Source organism: Hemitrygon akajei, chromosome 3 (assembly GCF_048418815.1).
Source record: "Hemitrygon akajei chromosome 3, sHemAka1.3, whole genome shotgun sequence".
NCBI classification, from domain to species: Eukaryota; Metazoa; Chordata; class Chondrichthyes; order Myliobatiformes; family Dasyatidae; genus Hemitrygon; species Hemitrygon akajei.
The window spans coordinates 127484062-127495386 of NC_133126.1; the positions used below are offsets into that span (position 1 = coordinate 127484062).

Below are 11325 nucleotides of genomic sequence, written 5' to 3' on the forward strand. Positions count from 1 at the left end.
GTCCGGTGGATTTAAGGCAAAACAGATATTACAGATTAAGGACCCAAAGAACCCTTACCAATGTTGTTATAAGAAAGGGAAATCAAACAGGATGTCAATTTTTTTCAGATATATAAAGAGTAAAAAGAGATGCGTGGGTAGATATCAGACTGTTGGAAAATGACACTTGAGAGGTAATAATGGGAGACTTAGAAATGGCAGACAAACTTACTAAAGATTTTGCATCAGTCTTTACTGTGGAAGACACTAGCAGCCCATAGAAATTTGAGAGAGTTGATACTACTAAGGAGAAGTTTCCTGGTGAAGCTGAAAGGTCTGAAGGAAGATAAGTCATCTGGACCAGATGGACTACACCCCAGGGTTCTGAAAGAAGAAGCTGAAGAGATTGTGGAGGCATTAGTAATAATCTTTCATTGGTGGAAAGCTTTTAAAAACCAAAAGGAACAGCAAAAAAAAGCCATAAGAAGAGAAAAGATGAAATATGAAGATAGATTAGCCAATAATATAAAAGAGAAATATAAAAGCAAATAACAAGTAGAATAGGCAAAAAGAAGAAAAATAGGCAAGTAGAAGAGTAGGTAGATGTTGTTTACTTGGATTTTCAGAAGGCCTTTGAGAAGGTGCCCCCCTACATGAGGTTGCTTATCAAGATATGAGCCCAGGATATTACAGGAAAGATACTAGCATGGATAGAGCATTGGCTGATTGGCAGGAGGTAAAGAGTAGGGATAAAAGGGGGTCTGTTCCGGTTGGCTGCCTGTATTCTTCAGAGTTTGGTGTTGCAATCGCTTCTTTTCCAGAAACGCTAGGTTCTGGAATGGTTCTGGAGGACTACAAAATTGCAAATGTCACTCCACTCTTCAAGAGGGAAGGAAGCAGAAGAAAGGAAATTACATGCCAGTTAGCCTGACTTCAATGAATGGGAACATGTTGGAGTCCATTATTAATGATGAGGTTTCGAAGTACTTGGAAGCACTTGGAATAGGCTGAAGACAGCATGGCTTCCTATAGGGGAAATATTGCCTGACAAATCTTTTGGAATTGTTTGAGGAAATAACAAGCAGCATAGACAATGAAGTGTCAGTAAATGTTGTTTATTTGGATTTTCAGAAGGCCTTTTACAAGGTGTCACACATGAGGCTGCTTAACAAGGTAAGAGTCCATGGGACTGCTTCTTTTCTCATTATATGTCAATGATTTAAATGATGGCCTTGTGGCCAGGTTTGTGGGTGAAAAGACCAAAGGACTTTCAGCATTATTATAAATCCTAAGGATTAAGTATCAGAAGTATCAAGGACAGTATCTTTATCCCATCACAAACTCTCATCCCTAGCCATTCAAAATGCTTATTCTTTGAATATCTCCATTGCCATACCTTTCCCTGTAACCACCTTTAGGACTTTGCCTTCATCCAATTCTCCTTTTCACACTTCCTTTTTACCAGTTTACTTCCTTTGCTAAAGAGTATGGTAACGTCCTAAATTTTGGAATTTCTTCCCTGAAGCTTTCTTCTTTTCTGTTCATTTCTCCTCCTTTAAGACATAACTTAGGATCTTGTGCTTTTTGTCCTTGTATCCTCAGGTGTATCTTCGCATGACTCTACTCTGATTATAAAGCACTTTGACACATTTTATGAAAATAAATTTTTCCTCAAACCAGAGAAAACTAATCACAAACAAGAGAAAATCTGCAGATGCTGGAAATCCAAGCAACATACACAAAATGCTGGAAGAACTCAGCAGGCTGGGCAGCATCTATGGAAAATAGTACAGTCGGCATTTCGGGCTGAGACCCTTCAGCAGGACTGAAGGTAAAAACGATGAGGAGTAGAGTTAAAAGATGGGAGGAGGTGGGAAACAACTAATGCCTATTTCAGGAATTCTCCACTGGTGGATCTATTAGTTTTAGATTTGATAGGGTGGAGACCTGCATTTTGATCATTGTTGAAGAATCAGCTGAGTTTGACTTGTATACTTTTGCAAGCCTGGAAGCAAATAGTAAATAGAATCAATTCAGTGACCACACTTATAAATTAATCCTTTTCGAAAAGTGCAGTTGAGTTAATAGTTTTATGTAGTATATGTCTGAATAGAGGACCTGACAGGCTTAGCACATCAGTTGTAATGGTAACGTGCTGTATGTTTGTTATAGTTGAAAGAAAGGATAGATGTGTTGTTTGCATGGTTAGAACACAAATTAAATATGGTTGTCTTAGTTTTGTTCCATGGATGACATGGGTTAATGTAACTCTCCAAGCTCCAAAACCATTTAGGTTCTTCCCAGTTAGAATGCAATATGCAACCAGAAAAAAAAACTATGTTGTAACATAAGCTAATTAGCTACACTTTTAGGTTTTTATCACTTACAAAGGAAATGAGAAGAAAGGGCATTGAAATCCAACCAAACACTTACAATAAAAAGATGATAAAATTACATTTTTCTTTGATTACAGGGAATTTGGGATTTAGTCAAGGAAGTAATTGTTCAGTATGAGCTTGAGTAATTTGCTAGCAGAGGAAACTACAGCACTATTAGTCCCGACTAAAGGTTATAAATGTGAATGGATAAATGTTTCACTGGTTTTATTTATATTTTTAAAATTCTGAAACTGTTGCACAAAAAAGACTGTCTATTAAAATATTATTAATATTCATAGAACTTTCATACAAGAAGATATGGAACCTAGAGTTGAAAACAAATCACAGGGACTTTCATTTCAATGAAAAGCAAAACTGGATTAAATGCATAAAATCTCTAAAACCCATCAAAATTATTCATAAAAGATTTATAAGCAATTACATGTTAAATGAAGGATTTGTCAATTACATCCCATATTTCTTTTTAATTCACTTCACAGTGTATTTTAATTAACTTGCTGGATGTATTATGGATTGGCTTTCATATATGAAAAGAACCAAGTTGAAAGAACAAGTCTTAAGAAGAAAAGCATACGTCAAGGAGAAAAGAAAAAAGATGAATATGAGAATTAGAATGGAAAGAAACATGTTCTGCATCATTACTCCTTTCAGATTATTCCTCCTTCCCCACCCACTTCAAAATTCTTTCTGCTTTATTGCTGCAAGTGTCATCAGTGCTATGGAAAGATACAGTTATAGGATTTTGCCAATATTAAGATAATACATCTCAACTCAGAAACATAGTTCAGCATTACAGTTTCACTATTACTTTTCAGTGATCCATTTGAAAAATAAAACTTCAATTAATTTGAACTTCCTGCATACCATGCCCCTTTCCAAGTGCCAATCTTCTTATTGGTTGGAAGGGTGGTGGGGGATGGTGCTAGATATGATCCTCTGTCCATTACATAGTACTTTATATTATATTCAACAAGCAGGATTGCCAGCTTGCCAGGACTGTTGTGATGTCCATGTGAATTAAAGAATAACTTGCTCGAAGTTGCTCAGGAGAAAGGTCATGTACATATAGAGCAATAATTTTGGAGATTGGGAGGAGGAAGATCATTTTACTGATAGCCAAAAATAATCTAATTGCATAAAATGTAGCTGGCTTTCCATTAAATGAAGGGCAGTGTTACATACAAGAGAAAATCTGCAGATGTTGGAAATCCAAGCAACACATAAAAAGAGCTGGAGGAACTCAGCAGGCCAGATAGCATCTATGGAAAAGAGTAAACAGTCGACATTCCTGACTGAGACCCTCCAGCAGGAGGTGTTACATTATGATACGCATATGTAGATGATCAGTGATGAAAGTTGAATGAGATGAGACACATATCAACAAGAATTCTATTTTGGAACTTTAACCCAGGGAAATCACATGAAGAAATCTCCCAGAATTCACTCACCCATCATTGGTAACTGCCTACAGCACTAATGTAGTCAATAATCTTTGTCCTTATTTATAAATGACAGTTAGATCTTCACCTATCAAGCAAAAACAGGAAATGCATTGCTAATAGCTTCCTTTGGAGTAATATCACAAGCAGTCAGCATTGAAGCTATCCCCTTCATGCTTTGTGATAATTCTCTGGTGTTATGGTATTATCAAGCTGCCCTTGGCAATTCCGCAGTTCTTCGGAAATTCCAGAGTCTCTCACTCATCAGTTACTAAAGGAAGGTGGTTTAAAATTCATGGAGTTAATCCGCTGAAATCTCTGATATGTGTTTCCAATGAGAAAAATTGTTATTACAAGAGAAAGGAGCTGGGGAAATGCATGATAGAATGAAAGGTTGATTGCCAAGTTATTCCACCATCTTGTTAGTGAGTTTGAGTCCCATGCACATAATTTTCTACCAGTGATGGAATTGGCCAAAGTACTGTAAAGAAGATAATCAGTTGCCCAGTGGTTTATGGAGCATAGTGCTGAACAGACATTGGGCCACATCACGCAAGGATAAATAACTATGAGTTTTTTTGTGCAGCAAATAATAGAAGTAAATTATTAAGTTGGTTTATTATTGTCACATGTACTGAGGCACAGTGAAAAGTATGTGTTATATATCATCCATACAGATCAATTCTGCAATAATGGAGCATAGGATGAAGTGTTACAGGACAAGGCAAATGCAGTGCAGGTAGACAGTGAGCTGCAAGATCACATCAAAATGGATTGTGAGATCAAGATTTCATCGTATTGTACTGAGTAACCATTCCAATAGTACATGCTTTCAATCTTTTGTATCTTATGCCCAATGGGAGCGTGTTAGAAGACAGAATGTCTCAGATGGATGGGACCTTGGTGCTGCCTGCTTTACTGAGACAGCGAGGAGAACAGACAAGAGTCCACAGAGGGAAGACTGAATTTAGTGAATGCAGAGCTGTGTGCACAAATTTCTGCTGTTTCTTGAGGTCACAAGCAATGCAGTTGCCATGCTGAGGCACAATGCTTCTGGATAGGATGCTTTCTATGGTGAATTGACAAAAAAATGGTAAGAGTCAAAAGAGGACATGCAGAATTTCTTTGCCTCCTGAGGAAGTATGACTGCTTTCTCAGTCATTGCATTGACATGATTAGACTTGGAAAGGCTTTTGGTGATATTTTCTCTTAGAAATTTGGAAGTCTCAACTCTCACAGCCACAGCAGCATTGATTTAAGCAGTAGCATGTGAACTGCCCTCCCCTGCTTGAAATCAATTTTTGTTTTGCTGACATTGAGGTTGTTGTCATAACACCATGTCACTAATCTACGGTACTTCCTTCCTATACCGTGTGCAAGACTGCTGGAGGGTGGTGTCAGAGTCCTGGATCTTGGGTGAGGTTTAATCAATGCCATCTGTGGATTGGACTCTGTGCTTCACATTATGTGTGTCTGGTTTCTGTTCCCTCCTTCTTTGTTGCTATTTTGTGTGATTTTGAATGGGTTGGAATGGCTCTGCAGCCTGAAGTTAATAAACTATGCAGGGCTACATTGAACTGAAATGAGTTGAACTGAATATGCCTGGATTGGTTTGAAAGTTTGTGGTTTGGTATTTTATATTCTGCATTTTTTGCTCATTTCTTTTTCTTTGCCACTTGTGCAATTTGTTCTTTTTTGCGCATTGGGGGTTTGATGTTTTTTTCTTTGAATGGGTTCCATGGTTATCTTTCAATGTTTCGTGGCTATCTGTGGGAAGACAGGGAAGACAGATCTCAGGGTTTTATACTGCATACTTACTTTGATAATAAATATGCTTTGAATCTTTGAAATCATCACCACTTGAGATATGGTCCCACTAGGATGGTTGGTGTCATCTGCAAACTTGTAGGTGTAGTTAGAGCTGAATTTGGCTACACGTTGTGAGCGTACAGGAAGTAGAGTGGGTTGGGGGAATGGTGAAGGCACAGCTTTGTGGGGTGCCAGCCAATGTTGAGAATCATCATCCAGAGGAGCTGCTGACTATTTCTTACAGATTGCAGTCTATAGATCAGGAAGTCAAGGATACATTTGCAATGGAAGGCATTGAGTCCCAGCTGTAGGAATTTTGGGAGATAAGTTTGCTTGGAATTTTAGTATTAAGTGCAGAGTTTATTTATTTTTCTTTAGTGATACAGCATGGAGAAGGCCCTTTCGGCCCTTTGAGCCCTGCAACTCCAGCAACCCCCGACAAGCCTGATGTAACCCTTACCTGACCATGGGACAGCTTACCATGATCAATTAACCTAGCTGGTTCACTTTGGACTGTGGGAGGAAACCAGAGCACTTGGGGAAAACCCATGCATTCCACAGGCAGGATGTACAGAGACTCCTTCAAAGATGGTGCCAGAATTGACTCTAAACTCCAACAATGTTATGCTTTGTAACTTCAAAACATTAAACTAACTCAAAGGAAGACATGAGAATATGAAATGTGAGTCTAACTTCGAGTTTACTTTAAGGGAGGCACACGCGTAACACATGGTCGTGTGATGACGCATGCAATTCACACATTTATACATATAACCCAGAATGAATTATTTAAACAAATAAGAATGTTTAATCAACCTATATATAGAGAATGCATCTCAGCTATATAATACAACTACGATGTATAGACATCCACAGCATCCTAAATTTAAAATTATCCCATTCAGGCCTAAATATTTTATCATTGTGGAAAATTTCTTACTCTTGTGGGATAACATCTTTCCTGACAAGGGGAATCAAGGTGAGACTTGTGGCTGTGAAAACAATCTTAGGTTCTGGGTCCTCCTCTGTGGTGGTTGCAGGAGTTGTCTGTGACACTGCAAGAACTGGTTTTGATAGGTTTGGATAACTTTCTTCTTCTTTTTCTTCCTTGTTCTTCTTTTAGTTTGATTTTGATCTTGGGACGGTGCACTTAGTTCACTGGAGTATTCTCTTATTAATCTTTCTATTGCTTTCTTTACGATCTGAACTCTTCTCTAGGTTTCTGTTACTGCAACATCATCTGACAAATCCTCTGTTTTTGAATCTCCATTGACTCCTTTCTTTTTGGTCCTCCATTCAACCAGCTAGGCCTTGGTCTTGGCGTCTATTTTTACAAGCAGCTTTTTGTGCTCCACTTGAAGCTCGTGCAATAACCTTAATGCATGTAGAGTAGATTCTAGCTCTTTATGTTCACAAAAGGCAAATGCTTGTAACCTTCCTGAAGCTTCTTGAACTCTCTTCCAGCTTAAAACCAAGCAATATTTCTCAAGTAACTGCCTGATTAATATATCAGAAGCTTTCTCGGATATATTGCATATGGAAAGTGTTATAGTCAGACCACTGCTTTCGTCACTTTCACACTTCTTCGGAGCAGCATTGTCCTTCCTTGGTCCAATATGCTTTCCCACCAGAGGCACACAAGTAGGCACCAATGCCTGTTTGCCCTCTGTTGGGGAACAGTTCATGGTGTTCAGCATGGCGACGGTTGTGACATCATCCAGTATCTTTCTTAATTTGCTTTCAGTTGGCTTCATTGCAGGGGATGTGGCATCCAAATGGTGGATGGATCCAGTCAAGTTGTAGTTGTTTCAACCAATCACACCCCCACAGTGCTGCTCCCTCTGTTTTTACCATGTACAAGCTCGATGTGGCTTGTTGGTTGTTATATTTCACTGTTATGGATGGCATTCCCACAGTAGTTATCTTTTCTCCAGTATAAATTCTAACTGGATATCTACAAGCTTTAGTTTAGCACCTTTGCAGTGACATTCAAACTTATTTTATGGAATGACTGAAACTGTTCATTCTGGTGTAAGCCATATTGCTTGTCCATTGTTAATTTTCAGAGTGTAAATCTTAAGGTTACTCAGTCCTGTATCACTCTCATCATTATCAGATTTTTCATCCAACAGCATGCAGATTAGTGCTATTTTTAAATACAAATACAATTATTGCTGTTTTTAAACTACAACTTAATTTTTTATATTTTTCTCTTCTCTGTGCAGTCCATTTGTTTTTGTCTGCCTGACATGATAGACAATAGACAATAGAGAATAGACAGTAGGTGCAGGAGTAGGCCATACGGCCCTTCTAGCCAGCACCACCATTCACTGTGATCATGGCTGATCATACACAATCAGTATCCCTTTCTTGCCCTCTCCCCATATCTCTTGACCCCGCTATCTATAAGAGCTCTATCTAACTCTCTCTTCAATGCATCCAGAGACTTGGCCTCCACTGCCTTCTGGGGCAGAGCATTCCACATATCCACCACTCTCTGGGTGAAAATTTTTTTCCGCATCTCTGTTCTAAATGGCCTACCGCTTATTCTTAAACTGTGGCCTCTGGTTCTGGACTCACCCATCAGCGGGAACATGCTTCCTGCCTCCAGTGTGTCCAATCCCTTAATAATCTTATATGTTTCAATCAGATCCCCTCTCATCCTTCTAAATTCCAGTGTATACAAGCCCAGTCGCTCCAATCTTTCAACATATGACAGTCCCGCCATTCCGGGAATTAACCTTGTGAACCTACACTGCACTCCCTCAATAGCAAGAATGTCCTTCGGCAAATTTGGAGACCAAAACTGCACACAATACTCCAGGTGGGGTCTCACCAGGGCCCTGTACAGCGGCAGAAGGACCTCTTTACTCCCATACTCAATTTCTCTTGTTATAAAAACCAGCATGCCATTAGCTTTCTTCACTGCCTGCTGTACCTGCATGCTTGCTTTCATTGATTGATGTACAAGAACACTTAGATCTCATTGTATTTCCCCTTTTCCTAACTTGACTCCATTTAGATAGTAATCTGCCTTCCTGTTCTTGCCACCAAAGTGGATAACCTTACATTTATCCACATTAAACTGCATCTGCCATACATTTGCCCACTCACCCAACCTGTCCAAGTCACCCTGCATTCTCATAACATCCTCCTGACATTTCACACTGCCACCCAGCTTTGTGTCATCAGCAAATTTGCTAATGTTACTTTTAATCCCTTCATCTAAATCATTAATGTATATTGTAAACAGCTGTGGTCCCAGCACCGAACATTGCGGTACCCCACTGGTCACAGCCTGCCATTCCGAAAGGGACCCGTTAATCACTACTCTTTGTTTCCTGTCAGCCAGCCAATTTTCAATCCATGTCAGTACTCTGCCCCCAATACCATGTGCCTTAATTTTGCCCACTAATCTCCTACATGGGACTTTATCAAAAGCTTTCTGGAAGTCCAGATACACTACATCCACTGGCTGTCCCTTGTCCATTTTCATAGTTACATCCTCAAAAAACTCCAGAAGATTAGTCAAGCATGATTTTCCCTTCATAAATCTATGCTGACTTGGACTGATCCTTCTATTGCTATCCAAATGTGTCGTAATTTCCTCTTTTATAATTGACTCCAGCATCTTTCCCACCACTGACGTCAGGCTAACCGATCTATAATTCCCTGTTTTCTCTCTCCCTCCTTTCTTTGATCTTTGTATGTGTCCTACTTTATTGCATTTTCTTCAAGTATCGCCTTTAAACCTACATTGGTCTGGTGTATGTGAATCCCTGCCATAACAGACCAGTTTCTGTTTAGAGGCTGCAATTTTGTTCATGCTCACTTTCATTCAGGACTGCAACTCAATTGTGTTTCTGTCTGCAGTTTCCATTGAAACAGCAATTTCAAATGCTATTTTAAATGTATTTTGAAAGTTTACTTGTAAGATTCAACAAACTAAACAATCTCTCAGTGCATCATTAAGCCCATTATCAAACTCACAATACTCAGACAATCTCTTCAATTCAGCCAAATACACTGAAAAGGATTCCCCTGCCGTTGATTCTGCATTTGAAACCTAAAGCATTCTGCAATCAACAATGGCTTCATCTCTAAATATTCCTGCATTACTTTCACAATATCAGCAAAGCTAATTTCTGTTGGTTTGGTTGGAGCAGTCAAACTTTGAAGAAATCTGTATGCCTTGACAAAATTCTCAATGCACTCAACAAAATTGGTACTTGTTTCTCATTGGCTATTTCAATTGCTTCAAAATACTTTTGAATTTGCTCAGTGTATAAAATAAAGCTATCTGCTGTGTAAATCTATCTTTCTGACATAGCCAGCCATTTCTGCTCTTTTAAAATTAATGTCACCCAAGGCTCACTATTTATGAACCCGGAGTTCTTCTGTTTACTGTTTTTTTTTTAAAAACTTGAGTGCGTCTTTGCGTGTGAAACACTGTGCAGATATTTTAGACGATGTTCTTTGCTGTCTCACTACACTTCAACAGGTCGGTAGCAGTTTTGGGTTTGTTTAGGAAGTACCTCACCACCACTGTCACGTTTTGTAACTTCAAGACATTAAAATAATTCAGAGGAAGACACAGGAGTCCAAAATGTGAGTCTAACTTTGTCTTTACTTTAAATAAGGCACATGCCTATCAGCCTATCATGTGGCAGTGTCATGACATATGCAATTCATGTATTTATACATATAATCTGCAATGAATTATTTAAATGAACAAGAATTCTTAATCAAACTATATATGCGTATATAAGATTACTCAAATATTACTGAAATATTAAATACACAACACATACCCCAAGCTGTAATAACATTGCACTAACTGCTATGGTACTTTGGCACCCAGCTGTAGTCAAGAAGCCAGGACTTTTAACCATTTTGTCCCTGATTATCAGATGACACTGGTGAAGCATGACGACGACTTTCTTGTAAGTAAGAAAACAAATGAAACTTCTAACCATTTTGTTGATCACACTTTTTCTTGTAAACAGTCACTGCAATCAATGTAACTTCCCTTTTGGAGCTAATATTTTGAACTGCTTTTCATGGCATTTTTTGCAGTGTGAACTGAAGTCTCAAAGGTGAAGGGTGCTTGTGGCATAGCATGTATTGGCTGAATTGAGGCAGTAGGGCCTGGGTCCAAGAGCGGGGAATGAGCCAATGTTTGGCCATTACTAGGACAGACTTGGAAGTGATTTGATGCTGCAGAACTGAGGTGGGGTGAAGCAGAGCTGAGGTCGTGGGGCCCAGGCCCAGGCCTGAGAGTGAGTAAAGACCTGAGTTTTGATTGATTTAAGCACCAGGCTGAATTGGAAAGGTTGAGTTTGGGCCGAATCAAGGCGGTTGGGCCCAGGCCTGAGACAGGGCCATAGCTGAACAGCAAGGAATGACCCAAGGACTGGATGATTTAAGTGCCAGGCCAGATTGAAAAGGACAGGGTGTTGAGGTTGGAGGCTAGGAATGGGCTGGTTCAGCTTGCTGTCCTGCGAGGATCACTCATCTCTGCACTGAAATGAGGCTGTGGCCTATGACTTTCACAAACTTCAGTTGTTTGCATGCTTTCATTGCTTGCACAGTTCCCCTTCCCCCCCCCCCCCCGGCACAGCATGTGTTTGATGGTCTTTTTTTAAAATGGGTTCTATTGGGTTTCTTTGTTTTGTAAGGAGACAAATCTTAATATTGTA

At 39.3% G+C, this 11325-nt stretch overlaps 1 pseudogene; it reads right to left on the reverse strand.

Annotated features, from left to right (window-relative positions):
- Nucleotides 1–1872: 1872 nt before the first annotated feature.
- On the reverse strand, nt 1873–7323 carry LOC140724577 (RNA-binding protein 25 pseudogene; annotated as a pseudogene).
- Nucleotides 7324–11325: the final 4002 nt, after the last annotated feature.